We start from the raw sequence: 20,509 nt of genomic DNA, 5'->3' as shown, positions 1-20,509 counted from the left end.
AATAACTTTCATTACGATTATCTTCTTAAATTATGGCTAGAACTAGGTTGAAAAGGGGTTGCAAAGTTAGGGTCCAGAACTGCCTTGAACACAGAAAACATTGAAATTTCAAAATTCACTTAGTAATGCATTAGGCATTTATTTGATTAGCTATTGGAGATAATTGGGATGAGTATTGAGACACTTTAATTGTGTGTTTTTAGTAGAAAAGGAAGCCTTAAAAGGCAAGGAAAAGTAAATCATGGACATGGAGATCCATTGAAGGTTTGTGCACAACTAACCTTTTTCTTTGGTTTTAACCTTGTAATTAACTTGAATGAATTTATTTTGAATGAGTTATGATTTTTCTTGCAATTAAGAACTTAAATTTTGTGAAATGAATTGGTGATTACAGAAAGGCGGATGTTGGCTATGAAATTCATTGTAGTAAGGGGGTGAGCCAGTTTTGAATGATTTTAGAAGTGTTTTGAGAAATTGTGTGTTGCCAACCCTATAAGAGGAATTTGATGAATGAAATGTGATTTATTTGATTTGCAATATGATTCTTGAAATGGAAATATTTGAATTTATTTTGAAACCACAGTCGGTATAGCAATTTGATTTGTGTCCCTCATTATATGAGGTGAAATTGATATTGTGTTCCTCCTTCTCTGGCTTCCCAGTTAAGATTGAGTTTGAATGAGTACTCATATTGCTAGCTAGCCACCTCCCTCATTAATTGCGATTAGTGAGGTTGTAAATTGCTTTGTCGTGGTGTACAGTGTGGCATTGATCATGAAATTTTGTGTTATAACCTTAATTGTGTGAATTATTAGCAACATCTTTGTTTGCAATTGCTTTGATAAAATGTTATTGAAACAATTGATTTATATGATTGAAAATGTTGCTATTGATTATATGAATTATGGAAATTTGAGTATTTCAAATTCTTGGCTATGCCTTGCACAAACATGTTTTATATTGAGTTTTATGTTGAGTTTTAAATTCTTAGTTGTGCACCACTGAGTGTTAATACTCAGCGATAGCCTTTTATGCTGTCGCAGGTAGGGAAAAGGAGAAGACCACGGAGTGAGCTACTTGGAGCAGTAGTTTAGGGTTGTGGTTTGATTTAACTGCGGGTATATCGTAGGTATACCCTTTGTAAGTTCTTTTTGATGTATTTTGTAGCTATATGTATGTTTGTACAGACATTGAACAGTTGTATAAAAAGCATTGTAATAAAATTTTGAGATTGTAATTATTAAAATATTATTTTGAGATTTTATTTACATGGAAATTTTTGTAATATTAACTCCTTTATTTCAATGAATGCAAGTGTTTAAGATTTCCTTTGGATTGTAAATAAATTTATATCATTTCCTGATGTTGGATGGGAAAGAAAAGACTTTTTTGATTATGAGTTGATCTTAAATTTGAAAATAATAATTATTACAGGTGAATTTTTAACAGGTTTGAAGAACTGTTTTATTGCATTTTTAGCCGTTACCACGCAAAATTTTTGTAAAATTTTAAAAATGCTAAATTAATTGTAAATAAATTTTATAGCTTATACCTAACTTAAAGGAACTTTAATAACTATTTTATCTTCGTTTTAAACTCTAAAATAAATTGGATTTGTTTAAAATCCCTTGTAGTATATTTAATGGATTATCGGTAGGCGAAGTTCGGTAATTTATTAGGTATACTATGGGATTATGTCATATCTTACAAAGAGGTAAGGTGTGACAGTTTGGGCCTTATGTGATATTAGAATAAATTACACATGTACATAATTAATTTAGTTTAATTATCCTTAGGGTAACTTTGTAACACCCTAGGCAAATCCCACATCGATAAAACACGGGAGAGATGCTAGGTTTATAAGTTAGTAGTTCGTAAACCCCTAGTGGCGCATTTTAAAACCGTGAGGGCTTCGGCCCAGAGTGGACAATATCACTAGTGGACCGGGCCGTTACATTTGTGGTATCAGAGCCGCTCCACGTGTAACCTTGAACGATGGGGGGGCAAACCTCAGCGAGGACGCTGAGTCCCATAAGGAGGGTGGATTGTAACACCCTAGGCAAATCCCACATCGTCAAAACACGGGAGAGATGCTGAATTTATAAGTTGGTGGTTCGCAACCCCTAGTGACGCATTTTAAAACCGTGAGGGCTTCGACCCAGAGCGAACAATATCACTAGTGGACCGGGCCGTCACAAACTTGGTGAAAAATTAATTAATTAGGTTAAATAAAAACTTAGGGTTATTTAAAATTGAATTTGTTTGTAAATTAAATTCTCAATAATAAATTAATTTTAGTCATATATTAAATATCATTTAAATAATTAGCAAACCCATAGATAGGAATTACTTATGCATGAAAATTGTTTGTAAATAATAATCCTTTTGTGAATCACTTGCGTGTGTAGAATTAGAATTGCATTTTTAGGATAAAGTTTAATAGAGGAATAATAAACAAGACTTCTAGAAATATTAGTAGAGGACTGGCACTTGAATTAATGAGATTAGACCAGGCGTAAGGGGTGCCTAGCACCTTCCCTTTACGTACCCACTATCTCGAACCTAGACATTGGGCTATGGTAATGACGGTTTTGGAAACTCTGCAAGGAGTAAGTTGCTATCCATGACCCTCAGAAGAAATACTGAATATGTCCCGGTTATTACAATGAGGCATATGAACAGTAGAAGATAGCAAAGAAAGAGGCAAAAAAGGCAGTTAGTCAAGCAAGAGCACAGGCCTTTGAAAAGTTATATGAGAAACTTGGAACTAAAGAAGGGGAGAAAGATATTTATAGATTAGCAAGGAGAAGAGAAAGAAAATGTCAATATCTCAATCAAGTTAGGTGCATTAAGGATAAAGAAGGAAAAGTGTTAGTGAAAGATGAGGACATTAAAGAAAGATGGAGAAATTATTTTAATGATCTCTTTAACAATAGTCAAAATGGTAATAGCGTGAATATAGATTATAGAACAATAGAAAAGAATGTGAATTATACTAGAAGGATTAGATCTTCAGAAGTAAAGGAAGCACTTAAGAGAATGAAAGTGGATAAAGCCTGTGGACCCAATGAAATACCAATTGAAGTGTGGAAGTATTTGGGAGATATGGGAGTGGCATGGTTAACTAAATTATTTAATAAGATTCTAAACTCAAAGAAAATGCATGTTGAATGGAGGAAGAGTATTTTAGTACCTATTTTTAAAAATAAGGGAGACATACAGAGTTGCTCAAACTATAGGGGAATTAAACTCATGAGCCATACTATGAAGTTGTGGGAGAGAGTTGTGGAGCATCGACTACGTCATGATACTTCTATCTCTCTCAATCAATTTGGTTTCATGCCCGGTCGTTCAACTATGGAAGCGATCTTTCTCATTAGAAGCTTGATGGAGAAATATAGAGATGTGAAGAAAGATCTACACATAGTTTTTATTGATTTGTAGAAGGCTTATGATAGTGTTCCAAGAGAGGTCTTATGGAATGTGTTAGAACAAAAGAGGGTATCTATTAGGTACATACAAGTATTGAAAGATATGTATGAAGGAGCAACTACTATTGTGAGCACAGTGGGAGGGGACACAAGAGATTTTCCGATCTCAATTGGATTACACCAAGGATCAGCCATAAGCCCTTACCTTTTTACATTAGTTTTAGATGAACTGACGAAACATATACAAGAGAGTATTCCTTGGTGCATAATGTTTGCGGATGATATTGTTCTGATAGATGAGACATGAGAAGGAGTCAATAGAAAGCTAGAACTTTGGAGAAGTACTCTAGAGTCAAAGGGTTTTAAGTTAAGTAGAACAAAGATAGAATAGATGCATTGCAAGTTCAGTGAAGGCCAAACTGGCGATAGGGAAGGAGTTAGTTTGAATGGAGTGATACTGTCCCAAAGTAATCACTTTAAATATCTAGGCTCTGTCCTTCAAGTAGATGGGGGATGTGAGGAGGATGTTAGTCATAGGATTAAAACCGGATGGTTGAAGTGGAGACGTGCCATGGGAGTTTTATGTGATCGTAAGATTCCCAATAAATTAAAAGGAAAATTTTACCGTACAGCCATACGACCAGCTATGTTATATGGTAGTGAGTGTTGGGCACTGAAAGAGTCGTATGCATCTAAGATAAGAGTTGCAGAGATGAGAATGTTAAGGTGGATGAGTGGCCATACTAGACTAGATAAAGTCCGTAATGAGAGTATTAGAGAAAAGGTAGGAGTCGTGCCAATTGAAGATAAGTTGAGAGAAGGGAGATTGAGGTCGTTTGGTCATGTGAAACGTAGACATACGGAGGTTCCAGTTAGACAAGTAGAGCACATTAGGTTAGAGGATAGAAAGAAAAAAAGGGGTAGACCTAAATTAACTTGGAGGAGAGTAGTACAACATGACTTAGAAGCATTACACATTTATGAGGATTTAACCCAAAATCGTTCAGAGTGGAGAAAGCGAATCCATATAGCCGACCCCAAATTTTTGGGATAAAGGCTTAGTTGAGTTGAGTTGAGTTGAGTTGTCCCGATTATTACCCGGGTGGTGGCTCCTGTCTATCTATGTCTTTATGGCATAAATCCTTAGTACCGTGGTAGTGTTATGGAAAGATGGTACTTACCAGTGGTTTGATTCTATTAGGATTGTATAAAGTGCATGTCTAGAAAATGTTGTCTAAGGAGGTGGTACTTAAGTGAGACCATTATGACTCCATCATCTTTCCTGGGCATTACCTGGTGCATTTTATATAATTCTAAAGGATGATATTTCACCTCATGCCTTACTACGAGCCCCCCTTCCCACAGTTTGGCGACTCCACTGGAGACTAAATGGATAGTTACTCCAACATATTTCTATTAGTGTCATGTTATTCCTCTGTTAAACTTTTTGCAATGCACTATACTATCATACGGATCACCCTTACCCTTTTTAGCCCCGCTAGTACTAGCTAAGGAGACCATAGTTCCACCCGAGCTATGATGAATTGGTGAATGCTGGCACCCCATGCCCATACCTTCAAGTATATAAAAGAGCCACAGCTCTGGCCATTATGCTTAATGGACAAGCTATCACATGGGTGACCCTTTTCCTACCCAATGCAGCCTATGAGCCATAGATTTCAGCCCTAGGTACCCCATAGATTTTTGTTTTGCTGGATTTATAACCTTACTGTTCAAACCATAAGTTATAGTGGTAGTTGAGATGAACCTAGGCCTATGCATAAACCCAATGTGTGTATAGGCCCAAGTCCATTTCAAAACTTGTGTTAAGCAAGAGGATGCTTACTTATGGTTAAACTTTAAGGATATAAATCCTTTGTTTGTGAGGAAGGATCGTCCTGGACCACCCTCTGTTGGTGTGTCCATTGTATCGTAGCTTAGGATAGAATTTTTTCCTACGCTGCACGTGAGAGTTGGTGGTATAAGGGGGTAAAGATTCAGTTCTGGAGATGTTCTTTTTGATTTCGATTCAATCTTTGATCCAATTTTAGTTCAATTTATATGGTTTGATTTTGGTTTAGTTTTGGCTCTGTTGGTATGGTTCAGTTTTGGTTCTGTAAAGATAAAAGCAAAAAAAAAAAATGGTCCATTCATGCATTGCATTCATGTATATAGCATGTTTAGGTTAACCCTTAAATCCTAATTTTTTTTGAGCAAACATAGCCTCGAAACACACTAAAGAGACTTCCAATTAGGTCACTTAGGTTAGGGAAGGGAAGAGACTAGTGAGGATTTCACCTGCACTACTTAAGATGGAAGAAACTATGGCCATGCTTGATGAAACCTTGAATGCCAAGATGTTTGAACTGGAAGAGAAAATTGTGATCAACTTTGAAAAGAGGACTCCAGGTATGTAACACCCTCATATTAAGTAGTCCGTATATTTTACTGTTCCAATGACTCAGATATGTCTAGATAGCTAGAATGTCTAGAACTATACTTAGATCACATAGAGAAACCATAAATAAAATTAATAAAGATCAAATATAGTAGGAGGAAAATAAGTGAAATAAAGCATAAATGGGTTAAATGAGCCGAGGTCCCGGCGATGGGTGACCGACCCAAGAAGCGACTGCGAGCTCAGTTGCAACCCTAAATTTGTATGGGATCCCATGACATCTTAGGCCAAGGGATAATTGCAAAACTATTGGGAATGTGAAAACCATAGAAAAGAAATGAGAATAAACTTAAATAAGTGAATCAGAACTCAATGAGTTATCGAACACCATGAAAAAGATGAATTAGACTCGATGAGGGGCATTTTGGTCAATTCACTCTTAGAGGTGACTTTTGACCTAAATGTCTATTAAAATGTGTGAAATTAAATTATTGAAAAAGGGATTAAGAATGAAGAGAGTAGGGAAAGAAAAGAAAAAAGAAATGAAAAATTCCATTTTAAATAGTTTTATGACATCACCATGAGGTAAACATGACATAATTAATAATTATAATTTAAATAATTAAAAATAGAGATTATCTACATAAAAATAACACAAAAGATTAAAAAATTAAATCAAATTAAATGGTCTTTTTCCTCTAGAATAGTCGGCTCCCTCTCTTTCTAATTCTCTCAAAAATTTCTCAATTTTCATCTAAGCTCATGCTTGAATTTCCACTTTCCCTCCATAAACCTCCCACCAAATTAGTAGAAAATCCCAAATTAGACTTTGATTTGAAGATTTGAAGAAAGAAAGACAAGAAAGAGTAAAGGAAATTTAAGTTTGGAAAAGCTCCATTTAAGGTAAGTCATTCCTCTAGTTAAATTAAGTATGTAGGCATGGAATTAAGGGTGATGAAGTAGAATTAACTTGAGAAAGCTTGAAATCATGCATGAATGGGGAAGGATAAAATTCAAGCCAGCAAAAGGACTTGAGGGTTTGATGTGTCTTTAATTGAATTGATGTGGAATTCTAGCTTAAATAAAGTTGTGTGCATGATTAGTGAAATGAATTGCATGAGGATTGCATGAGTTTGGGATGATGAAAAATTAGGGTTTATGGAAAATTAGAGTTTTGTGATATATTGACCAATTGATGGTTATAAGACTTAATTATATTCATTTGGTATGTTTGGGTGAGAATTGATGTTAAATTTATGAAAAAGATTGATGGATTAGTGGTGTGTCATTGTGCTGAATTCTGGACTCTTGAGTCTAGCAGTTTTGATTAAGTATAATTTGAGCTACATAGCTCCAATTGGTATGAAGTCAATTAAAGATAAAACTTAAGACCTAAAGCCACAAATTTCATGAAGAAACCTTACCCAGAAACTGACCACAAACTGCCTTAAAATTTGCTTGAATTCGAAATTGGTATTCTAGACCTGACCAGAATTGACCAAATGAACGGTACATCTTCAATTAGGCGTAACTCACACCAGACACCTCTAAATTTGGTGATTCTTAAACCAATGGAAACTTAAAAGATACTAAAACACTTCTTATGAAGATCATAAACCCAAAATATGATCCTAACTTGGTTAAATTGCTAAGCAAAATTAGTCTATCAAATTGGCTTGGTTCTGGACTAACCTTGAAATCCTGAACAAATGGCCATCCAACCAGTTTTGGCAAAAATGTCATAACTTGGACTACAAAACTGAAAATGCAGTGATTCCAAAGCCAAAATGTTCATAACACATAGAATTACAATTTTTGTTTTTTTGGCCAGAACCCAGATCTTAAAGTAACTTAGGGAAATTGTTACGAGAAATCTAGACTTTCCAATCTGGAATTCCTGCACTAGAATCATTTTAGCCATTTGACCCCAGGAAAGTCATTAGACTATAACTTTCAATAGAAATTCCAAATGGGATGAGCCAAAATGATCTGAAAACCTAAGAATCAGGGCTACAACTTTTTTTCAGAAACCTTACTCAAATTTTGGATGTATAATCCTTAAATATTAAATGCAAAAGTTGACCTGAACTTAAAATGTTGAATGTATAGGGTTTATGAGTCTAGGTTGATTAAATTACTATAACTCATTCTATAAAGCCTCAAATTTAGAAATTCTTGAACCTGTGTAACCATGAGACACAGGGGAACAACTTATATGAAGAACACCAAGTCAAATTTGAAGGAACGAAAGCATGAAAAACACAAGTTTATACCATTGAATTCAAAAATTTTCACCTAGGGTCACATGCATCATGCAAGATTTATTTTTATCTATTTGATTTCAATGATAAACAACATATTAAAACACTTTTAATATGTTTTTGGATCCATATTTGCCATTTAAGATTTTAAAATTAATCAGATTAATTTTAGAATCCTAGATTAGATCAAGAACAAATACACTAACCTGTTGATGCACTGCAGTGTATTTGTGCCTTTCGGATGCGTCTTCAGAACACCAGATATTGTCCCTCTAGCTTGTGCACACCAAGAACACCTATGGCAGCCCTTGAACAGCTTCTAAAGCTTTTTCTATTAATTAGAAAATCAAGTTTAGCCTTTTAAGAGATTAAAGATGTAAACAGGACACTAGAAACGATTTCTAGTATTTTTAATTCAAGAGATTATTTGCTAATCTCTTGGAATAGATGAGAGAAGAAGATGAAGAGAAGGGGAACCTCTTGGGTGGTGGCACCAAAGAGAATAGTTGTTGGTTGTGTTGTTTTCTTTTCATAACAACACTTATATAGCTAGGTTAACACATTAAACCCTTGCCACAAGTCACACTCTGATTAGTTCTAGGTTTAATTGACCCAATCACGTTGTGCCAAGTGTCAAACCTATATTTAATATTAATTTTAATCATCTTACATGATTAAAAAGATTTGGAAATCTTATGTGTAATGCTATGTGTCACCACCATCTCATGGTGCCACACGCCACCCTGTGAAATGATCAAAATGCCCCTGTGTCTTAATTTTGAGTTCTCAACCCAAAATAATTATTTCTCTTCTTCTAATCAATTTATATCAAATATAAATTAATTAATTTCTCATTAATTTAAGTTCATATTTAAACACTTTAAATATAAATTTAACTTATACTGTACATCCAATAACCTAGATTTGGTTTCAAGTCATGCTAGGGACTTTGCAATCTAATTGCAAACCAAACCTATTTAATTAATCAATTAAACTCTTTAATTAATTAATTAAATCATATTTAATTAGGTGATAACTTATGTATGTGTGTGACTTACTAGGCTCATCACTAATTGGCAATGAGACATGATATCAACTCTTAATATCATCAGAACTCTTTCTTACCATAAATGATTTCTCTAAATCATTTTATGCACCTCATAGACTATGGTTAACACCTATCATAGCATGTCATGGCCACCCAATTAGTAATAAGGTTTACCTTAAATGAACCTATAATCATATGTTACCATGCACTAGAATCTCTCTATTATAAAATCCCAACTCAAGCTAGAGTCATGGTTTATGTCAAACTCCATTTGCTATGAATATTATGTTTTCTTTTAATTCCAATTCTTGATTAAAAAGATTTTCTCATCAGAAACTCTTTCTGAATAAATCTATATGTCCTGGCCAGGAACTTGAAACATCAAGAACAATTAAATGAACATAGGATTTTATCTCTATTTACTCAGAGGAACAGATTCCATCTTGATCAACACCTACCTCCATATATAACTAGTAGGAGCCAACACATGCCCATATACCCATACACAGTGCAAGTATGAAAGCATTATCAAACTCAAACCACCTATATACAAGAAAATTGTGCTATCTCAGTTTTAAAGATTATATGCACTAATACGATTTATGACAATGCATTGACAAGAGTAAACTCCATGTGCTTGTCATAAGTGTCACTGGTTTGGCCTACTTATCATGTATAAGTGCCTATCATGTTTGTTATATGGCATGAGACTCACTATTCCATCTTATTTATATCTCATATAAATAACTTGGAAACAAATATGAATACAATCTTTCTGGATAAGTCATGTCCTTATTATGAAGTATCCTCGATTGTGAACCTATTTATGATACTTTGTACTAGAAATAATGTCACTCATTTTCTTAACAACTTAAGAATAGAATTTCTAACAAAATATCAATGGACCTTTTCTATTACACATAAATATATTATGTAAATGGAAAAGTGGAAATGCCTTTTATTAATAAAAACATGTACAAGATACATACTAAATGATATGCTCTAGGGCATACTACTAACAATCTCCCACTAGCACTAGAGCCATTCATTACAATATCTTAGACCCATCTTCTCAAGATGTCGGTCTAGCTGATTCTGTGACATAGGCTTAGTGAATGGATCAGCTGGATTTTCAACTGATGCTATTTTCTGCATGGCTACATCGCCTCGCCCAACTATTTCTTTGATAATGTGGTAGTGCCTTTCTATGTGTTTGGATTTTTGGTGAGACCTTGGTTCCTTAGCCTGTATGACTGCTCCATTATTGTCACAGTGTAGTGGAACTGCTGACTCAATGGAAGGAACTACTGCAAGTTCTGTCACGAACTTCTTTATCCAAACAGCTTCCTTTGCAACATCTGATGCAGCAATATACTCAGCCTCGGTAGTGGAATCTACAGTCGTGCTCTGTTTGGAACTCTTCCAACTGACTGCTCCTCCATTACAAATGAACACATACCCAGAGGTAGACTTTCTATCATCGATATCTGATTGGAAATCAGAATCAGTATAACCATCCAATTGCAAGTTTCCACCTCCATAAATCAAGAATAAATCCTTAGTTCTTCTCAAGTATTTAAGGATATTCTTGACAGCTATCCAGTGTTCCAAACCTGGATTGGATTGATACCTGTTAGTCAAACTAATAGCATATGCGATATCTGGCCTAGTACACAACATTGCATGCATTAAACTTCCAATAGCCTAAGCATATGGAATCCTGGCCATTTTATCTCTTTCTTCAGGTGTCTTTGGAGACATCTCTTTAGAAAGATGGATACCATGTCTCACTAGTAACAATCCTCTCTTAGAATCAAGCATGTTAAACCTCTTTAACACCTTTTCCAAGTATAGACTTTGAGATAAACCAATTATTCTTTTCGCTCTATCTCTCTAGATGCGAATCCCAAGAATATAGGTTGCCTCGCCTAAGTCTTTCATGGAGAATGTATTCGACAACCATACCTTTACAGTTGTCAACATACCTGTGTCATTACCCATCAACAGTATATCATCCACATATAAGACAAGGAAAGTGATAGCACTGTCACTAACCTTCTTATATACACATGGCTCATCCTCGTTTTTGATAAAACCAAATGATTTAATGACTTCATCAAAACGGATGTTCCAACTCCTCGAAGCTTGCTTCAAAATTATGACCATAACTAGTCCAATTAGCTTAATAAATTTAATTTCCAGAATCTGTTCTGTTCTGGAATAGTATTAGTCACTGGACCAGTACTTGGTAAATTGACCATAACTAGAGCTAAAAAACTCCAAATGGAGTGATTCAAATTGAAAAATAAAAATAAGACATAGAGGAACAATTTTCATGAAGAATACCTCACCAAATTATGAATAGAACTAGGTTGAAATTGGGTTCTAAAGTCAAGGTTCAAAACTGTTCAAAACTCAAAACGAACTAAAAATTGGGAAGTCATTAGAATTTTATTTAGTTAACTATAAATGGGACTTAGAATGAGTATTAAAATTTGGTAATTGTGTGATTTCAGTGGACAAAGAGACTTTCAAAGAAGGGAAAGCTTAGGGCAAATAAAGAGATCTATTTGAGGTTTGTGCACAACTAACCCCTTGCTTTGTTTTTCACATTGAATCTAATTTAAATGAGCTATCATGAATGAGTTTGAATTTTTCCCTCGCATTTTGAGAATCTTGATTTTGTGAAATGAAATTTTGATCTTGGAAAGGCGGATGTTGGCCCCTTTTATATTATTGTAGTATGGGGGTGTGACATCCTCACTTTAGATAATTCGTACATCATACTATTCCGGTAACCAATGGCTATTCGGAGAGCCAGAATGTCTGGAATTATATTTAAACTAGAGTGAGGAGTCATAAATAAATCAAATAATGATAAGAAAAATTAGGAAAAATTTTAAGAAAAGAAATGCATTAAGGTTAAACGAGTCGTAGCTCCAGCGATGGGTGACTCAACGGGAAGCTACTGTGAAGATAGTCAGCAACCCTAGACCCGGGGGAAACCCTGTGAAATAATTTTTGGGACTCCATAGAAGAGTTAATGAGGTTTTGATAGAAATAGAATGCCAAGAAAATGCTTAGAGAATTTTCTAAATCGGTACAGACAATTTTAGTCCGTCAATCTAAATGAAGGGCATTTTGGTCATTTCACCTTTAGAGATGATTTTTGACCAACTTGTCCATTCAAGTAAGTGAGATATATGACATAAAATGTGAATACATATTGATGAAAAATTAATTAAAAAAAATGAGTAAAAGAATGAAGAAAGAAAGATAAACCGAAAACCCGGTAAAAGTAAAATTTGGTCAATAAAATTTAAAGGTTACACATTTACTAAAAATGGGATTTATTAAATTAATAAAGCAAGATTAGTTTAATTAATTGAAATTATAAAAATTAAATATAATTATATTAATAGTCAAACCAAAATGATTAGGAAATTCTAGGTAATTACAAAATTATCATTTCTCTTTAATTACAAGTGCACCATTATGCTATTAAATATTATAAATGTAACATCCTCCCGGTAGCAACTTCGTACATTCTACTGTTCCGGTGATCGGTGTCGGTCTGGACAGCTAGAACGTCCGAAAAAATATTTAAACTAAAGTCAGGAACCATAATTAACTTAAATATTAATAAGAAAAATTTAGGAAAAATTTTAGAAATAAAATACAACCAAGTTAAATGAGCCGGTGCCCAAGCGATGGGTAACCAGAGGGAAGTTGCGGTTCTCGCAACGAGGAGCCCTAGACCCGGGGAAAAATTCATAAAATAATTTTTGGGACTCCAGAGAAGGGTAATTGAGGTTCCTATTGCATTAGAATGCCAAGAAAATATTTAGAAAAATTTTTCAATCAGTACAGACAATTTTGACCCGTTAAGCCAAACGGAGGGCATTTTGGTCATTTCGCCTTCAGAGGCAATTTTTGGCTGACTTCTCCAGTTGAGTAAATAATTATTATGACATAAAATATGAATTAATGTTGATGAAAAATTAATTTGAAGCTAGTAGAAAAGAAAAGAAAAAGAAAATACAATAAAATGCCAAATATGACATATTATGATGTCACTCACTTTCTCCCAACCAATCACCATTCAACAAGCTTTCTTAAATCACTTAAAAGAGACTAAGAAGACCAAAAAAATTCTGCTCTTCTTCTTCTTCTTCAGCCAAAACGTGAACCTCTCCTCCATAACCCTCCATGAAAACTTTCTTCAATTACTTCCATTTTCCCATTAATTTCCACTACTAAACCCTAGACACCTTTCATTAAAACTTGTCCATACAACTTGGGGAAGTGTTTGGCAGCCTAGAAAAGGAAAGAAAGTGAAGTTTGAGCTTGGAAAAATCTGCCCTACAAGAGGTTAGTGCACATATACACCTAAAGCTCTTTATTTCTATGTTAGAGACTTGAAATAAGTAAGAATTTGTAACTAAAATGAATAAAAACTATGTGTGTGTATGCCATAAATTTCGGCTGCCCTAAGGAAGGAACAAAGGTGGAGTGTTTGTGATGGTTTTAATGGACTTAGAATGAATTAAAGATTATGCTTAAGGTGTATACACACATATATAATGAATGAAAGTGCTTAACTAGGTGTATGGGTGAATTGAAATGGAAACTAGGGTTTTGAGAAGTGAAAATTTGACTTGGCTTAGGAAATTGTTAGAGGCCATTTTAATGGTCAATTAGTGACTATTTTAGGTAAGTTGACCATAATTTGGACTGAAATGTAGCATGGCAAAGTGAATGAGTATGCTGCCTTGTGAGTGCAGCAGGGTGACTGAAATTTCAGTCCACTTGGACTGCCATATCTTTGGTTGTGTTGGTCCAATTGGTGTTTGGCCAATTGGACATGAAACTAGGCTTATAATGGCACATTTTTGCTGAAGAAACCATGCCCAAAAGACCAAAGCAAGAGGACCAAAAGTTGGCCCCAATCCGGATACCCTGCAATAGCACCTGCAGAATTGACCAAATGAACAGTTTCATTTGGCCATAACTCACTGTAGATATGGTCAATTGACCTGAAATTTTTACAGCAACAAGTTAAGATATAGAAAAACAACTTTTATGAAGAAATCTACCCCAAATTATGGCCAGAACTTAATCAAAATGGCAGTCACAATCACTATTCATGGTACTGTAGATTTGTTAAATTATGCAGAATTTAAATCCGGCCAGCTGTGGTTTTTGGACCATATCTGGAGCTACAAAACTCCAAATGGAGTGATTCAAAAAAGGAAATTCAACTAGACAAAATAAGGAACAACTTTTATGTTTACCATTTCCTCAAATTTCCACTGTAACAGTCCCTAATAGAACAGTAAACTTATGGTACAAAAATTGAAAATTCTGCCACTTAGTGTTAGGCTTAGAAATCGTAATGGTGATCACTTCCAACAAGTTTTAAATGCAAAATGTGGTATGTTTGGAGTGTCAAAACCAATGTACCTATTTTCTATCCAAAAGTCAACATTTTTGTTGACCAATGAGGTGAATAGTGACACCAAAACTTGAAATTCAAATGTGAAATTAGAAATGCATTTAGGGGACTTTAAATTGCAATTGGCAATTAATACTAGCAAATGTAAAACTCAAAATGTGGGATCTTGGTGTAATTAGAATTAATATATCCATTAAGTATAAAAAAGTCAACATTTTGGTTGACTAGTAAGGTGAATAGTAATCAAAATGAGTAACAAACTAAGATGAAGACCTAGAACCAATTCTAAGCTTAAATGCTTAGAATTGTATGACAAATGTGGACTATGTATCTTAGTCAAATTGTTAAAAGGAAATTAAGACCATAAATTTGAAATCCATGAAATATTCATGGATTACTTGAAACATGAAAAATAAGTCACCTAATGGATGTGAATAGATAGTTAAGGCTTATATGCCCATCACAAATGGAATTCATAAAATATTAATAACTCAACTTGAAATATAAAATTTGTGACTACATAAGTAGATTCTTAAATGTATAAATGAGAAAGGAAAAATGTTTTGAATACAATGGTACATGTGAACCATTGTTTAGAAGTATGATCAATATGAATAACATAATGAATGAATAAATGAACCATATTAATGTATGAATGAGACATTAGTTCTCATTATTATAGAGAGGAGAAGTATTTTAAGTACAATGGTAAAAAAAAAGATAATTGATGTGAATTGTGATCATATAAATGATCAAATGAAGGTATGAATTATAATTGAAATTTATCATTAAATAATGAAGTCATAAAACACAATATATTAATATTTAATGATATTATGTGCCCTTGTATTGCCTAGACACGTGTGTCAGATTGGATAGATTGGCATGCCAATAGGGTATTGTTTTAGCAGTACTGCGAAAGGCTTTATGCCCGTATTTAAGGCTTTATGCCCGTATTCATGGCTTTATGCCCGTATTCATGGCTTTATGCCAACATTCATGGCTTTTATGCCCGATTATGTGTTATCATGGCTTTTTAGCCATACTGACTGCATACGTGGTTGACGTTTCACGTCCCATGGTATGACGGCCCGAGGCACCGTGGTGTCCAGTGCCAACTACCCGTTATCTAGTTTAGTTAGCTTGTCATAGGTTACTTGGGCAGTGAAATTTATTGAGATAAGTTAAGAATATTAGCAATTAAAAATATTAGAAATTAAATAAAATAAATGAGTAAGATGACCTAAAATAAATTAGGATAGTTATTTATTAGAAAGAATCGAAATGAACTGCACAAATATCAAAATTTACTTATTATTAAATAATCTGAGACAACCTAGCAAGTATAGAGAAAATGCTAAAAGATTAGCAAAGAAAATTATAACATAAATAAATATTGCAAATGTGCTTATATAACAATATAAGCATAAATTTATTATTTTCAAATCATTTTTCTTTGTACATTATTACTGTACATTGGCAAATAAACACTTTCAAAGAAGACTAAATTAGGATATAACACATTAAATTTTAGAAATCGCATGTGAAATATAAATGAATCTTGATTATTTGAATTATGTTTTATGTCTATCTTTATTTGTATATTATTTTCTTGTTATATTATTGCACCACTAAGTAGCAATGCTTAGCGCGATGGAATTGTTTCCTTCGCGCAGGTACTGAAGCTAGAACCCAATGGACGTTTGACTGGGAATTTTGGGAGTTTTGATCTGCGGAAGTATCTGAAGTATTCAAGGTTGTCACCTCCTCAGCAATGCATGTAGATAGGGCCCATATAGATCCTATTTTGTATTTTGTATAAAATGCTAGATATTGTATTATGATGTAAATTATGAAATTTTGTAATTATTTTGTAAATTATGTAAATTAAGGAAATTTGAAAATTTTGCTTATGTAATTTGAGAATGTTTACATATGAATTGAGTATGCATGGAAATGATTATGAAATTGAAATGTTTGAATGAGACTTGAAATATGAGAAAATTATGAGAATGATTGATGAGATAATTATGATTAGCATGGATAAGACTTTATTCTGAAAATATTATTGAAACTTTCAAACAGGTAAGTAGTAAAATACGTCAACTGGTAATAAAATAGGGGAAACTCTGCTGGTTTCTCTGTCGAAAAAATAATTAATATTAAAATATAACGAGATCAAAATATGAAAGGGATAAAGTAAGATAAGATAGGGTACTCCGGCATCGATTGTAGCATGCCCTGCTCGGCTACACTGTAGTCGAGTGAGGGGTGTTACAATAAATATCATTTAAAAGGCTAAAAAAAATCAGAACTTTGGTCTTCTTATCTAGCAACCTGCCATCCTCCCTCTCTCTCAATTCTTTCTCAAAATACTCCATTAAAACACATACCAAAAGCTTGAAACTTAGGTCTTTCACCATGATTTTTTTGGGAAATCATTAGAAAACCCTAGATGGAAGCTTGAATTGCATGAAGCACTTAAGAAAACACAAGAAATTGAAGAAAAAGTGAAGTTTAAAGCTTGGACAAATTCTACTCACAAGGTTAGTACCATATCTCTCCCTTTTCTCTTTTAATTTGATGTTAGGAGTATGAAATGAGTTAGAAATTCAAGTAATTGAAAGAAAATAACCATGTATGGACAAACTTCAATTTTCGGTAGCCTTGATGATTGAAGTGTTTAATGAGTTTTAAATGAATTAAAGTTGTATATGGGTGGTCTTGAATGTGAATTTGAGACTTAGAACATTAATTACTATGTATGAAGTAAGATTTAAGTATTTGGGAATTAGGGTTTGTAAGAAAATTAGGGTTTTGCTAAATTGATGGTAAATTAGGGTTCTTAAGGTCAATTGATGACCAATTAGCATGATTTGACCTTAATTTGGGATTAAATGTGGCATTGGATATGGAAATGTTTGGGCTGCCTTGTGTGGTGAATTCTGGACTCTTAGAGTCCAGTGTGTTTGGACTGCCTTCGTTAGAATTGGGTAGCCCCAATCAGTGCAAGACAAATTGGAGGTGAAATTTGACATGAAATGCAACATTTTTGGTGTAGAAACTATGCCCCGAAAACCAACATAAGTTAACCTAAAAGTTATCTCAATCCGGGTAACACACAAGCTGTCCCTGGAAAATTATCAAATGAATAGTGTTTGTTCAAATGGCAATAACTCAGTGTAGATATGTCCAATTGACCTGATCTTTATATCAATGGAAAGCTTAGACAATTTAGAATAACTTTCATAAAGAACACAAATGCAAATTCTGACCACAACCCATTCGAAATGTTAGCCAAAATCAGGACACCAAAACTGTCAGAACCAATTTCTGCCCAGAATTTCTAGGTAATGGCCAATCCTGCCAGCCATGGGAAAAATGGCATAACTTTAGCTACAAAACTCCAAATGGAGTGATTCAAAAAAGGGAATTAAACACAATAAGGAATAACTTTGATGAAGAGAGTGTAGTCAAATTTCTACTATAGAAATGTCCAATCAAATAGTAAACATAAGCCATGAAGTCTGAAAATTTGAAATAACCTTTATTGGGCTTTAAAATGAAAATTTCAACAAATGCCAACAATTGTAGAATTCAAAATGTGGTATGTTAGTATCATTAGAACTAACATACCTATTGTTTATGAAAAAGTCAATATTTTGGTTGACTAGTAAGGTAAATAGTAACTACCAAAACCTAAATGGCTAATGGTACCCCACTTAAATGATTTAACGTATACTTAAATTATGTGAATAGGTAGATGGGATTTGTATTCTCATCACAAATGGAACTTAGGAGACATTGCTAATATAATTTGAAATGTGGTTTGTAAATTAATATAAATAAAAAGGTTGAACCTAGGTACATGTGAAATGGTGTGATAAATTAGATAAGAAATTGTAAATGATAAATAGATGATATGATTGATAAATAATGAATCATATAAATGAAAATTTTGACTATATGCATTAGGTGAAAATGAGTTTGGATATTATATTTCCACTAGAAAATAGAATTTAAAATGTGTATATATATATATATATATATATATATATATATATATATATATATATATATATATATATATATATATATATATATAATGAAATAATAAAACCTATTAACACTTAATGGTACATGAGAGAAAATAAAAGGGGAATTAAAAATACTTAGTAAGTACACTACTTTTTGAATTGTGAATTTATATAAATATTATAATAAATAAATAAATCACATGAATGTGTGAATGAGACATTAGTTCTCGTTATTGGAGAAAGAAAAAATACTTTGAGTACAATAGTACTTGAGAGCACTTATATAAATTGTGATCAATAGGATAATATAATGAATATATAATTTATGAGGAATGCATAAATTATGTATAATTGTAATTTAAAAATTTATGTTTCCACTAGGAATAGAATTAATTGTTATAAATTGTAATTAAAACTTATAATAAAATAATGATATAATAATACATATTAATGCTTAATGGTACTTATGTGCCCATGTATTGCCTAGACATGTGTGTGTGAGATTGGATAGATTGACATACCAATAGGGTATTGTTTGAGCAGTACTGTGTAAGCTTTATGCCTGTATTTCTAGCTTTATGCCTGCATTCATGACTTGTATGCTCGATTATCTGTTACCATGGCTTTGTAGCCATATCAATTGCATATGTGGTTGACGTTCCGTATTTCACGTCCCATGGTATGACGATTCGAGATACCACAGTGTCCAGTGCCCAGGACCCGCTTATCTAGTTTAGTAAGCCTGTCATAGGTTACTTGGACAATGAAATTTATTGAAATAAATTAAGAATATTAGAAATTAAAATATTAAAAATTAAATAAACGAGTTAGAAAGACCTGAAATGAACTAGATTAATATTAAAATTTATCTATTATGAATTAACTCTAAGAATTTTAATTATTATGAAATGATCTAAGACAACATAAAAAGTATTGAGGAAGTGATAAAAAGATTTGCTAAAGAATTATAGTTTAAATAAACATTGCAAATGTGTCTTACATAATAATTTAAGTATAAATTTAACATTTTTAGATTATTTTATATTGTACATTATTACTGTAAATTTATGAACTAAGCACCTCCAATGAGAAATGAACAAATTAGGATAAAAGATAGTTAATATTAGAAATTTTGTATGAGATTAAATTAATTCTAGATTACCCAAATTAGGTTTTATTTTTATCTTTATTTGTATATTATTTCTTCGTTATATTATTACACCACTAAGCAGTAATGTTTAGCGCGATGGATTATTTCCTTCGCGCAGGTACTGAAGACAAAGCCCAGTGGACATTGGACTGGGATTTTGGAGTTCAAATTTGTAGAGTGTCCAAAGTTGTCATCTCCTCAGCAATGCATATAGATAGGGCTCACAAAAGTCATATTATGTATTTTGTGCATTATAATTTGTTATTATGTTATAATGTAAATTATGAAATTGTATTTAATGTGTATGTGATGTATATTAATAAATTAGCTTTTTCATATGTAATTAATTTTTATATCATGTAAATTATGAACTTATGTAATTAGTTTATTAATTATGTAAATTAATAAAGTTTGAGAATTTTGATATATGAATTGAGTATGAATGGATATGCATGAAAATGAGTTGCAAGAATTAAATGTGTAATGATGATGATGAGATTTTTTATTAATTTGTTTAAAATATTATTAAAAATTTCAAACAGGTGAATAGTAAACCACGTCAAATAATAATAAAATAGGGAAATCTTCGTCAATTTTTCCTTAGAAAAATAATTATTTTTTTTAAAATAACGAGTTCCAGTTTATTAAAGGAATAAAGTAAGCTAAGGTAGGGTGTTTCGGCACCGAGTGTGACATGTCTTGCTCAGCTACACTGTAGTCGGGTGAGGG

The 20,509-nt window shown here is 33.0% G+C and overlaps 1 protein-coding gene across 1 annotated transcript in view; it reads left to right on the top strand.

The window, feature by feature from the left end:
* Positions 1 to 20,206, top strand: part of LOC110670516 (serine carboxypeptidase 1) — a 52,809-nt gene extending 32,603 nt beyond the window's left edge. The window contains exon 9 of the mRNA XM_058148448.1: positions 19,899 to 20,206. The gene's annotated coding sequence lies outside the window, so the exon portion shown is untranslated. The remainder of the gene's footprint in view (positions 1 to 19,898) is intronic.
* The last annotated feature ends 303 nt before the right edge of the window (positions 20,207 to 20,509 follow it).

Source organism: Hevea brasiliensis, chromosome 6 (genome assembly GCF_030052815.1).
Source record: "Hevea brasiliensis isolate MT/VB/25A 57/8 chromosome 6, ASM3005281v1, whole genome shotgun sequence".
NCBI lineage: Eukaryota > Viridiplantae > Streptophyta > Magnoliopsida > Malpighiales > Euphorbiaceae > Hevea > Hevea brasiliensis.
The sequence above is the reverse complement of the archived record's forward strand: the minus strand, read 5'-3'. Positions and strand labels throughout refer to the sequence as shown.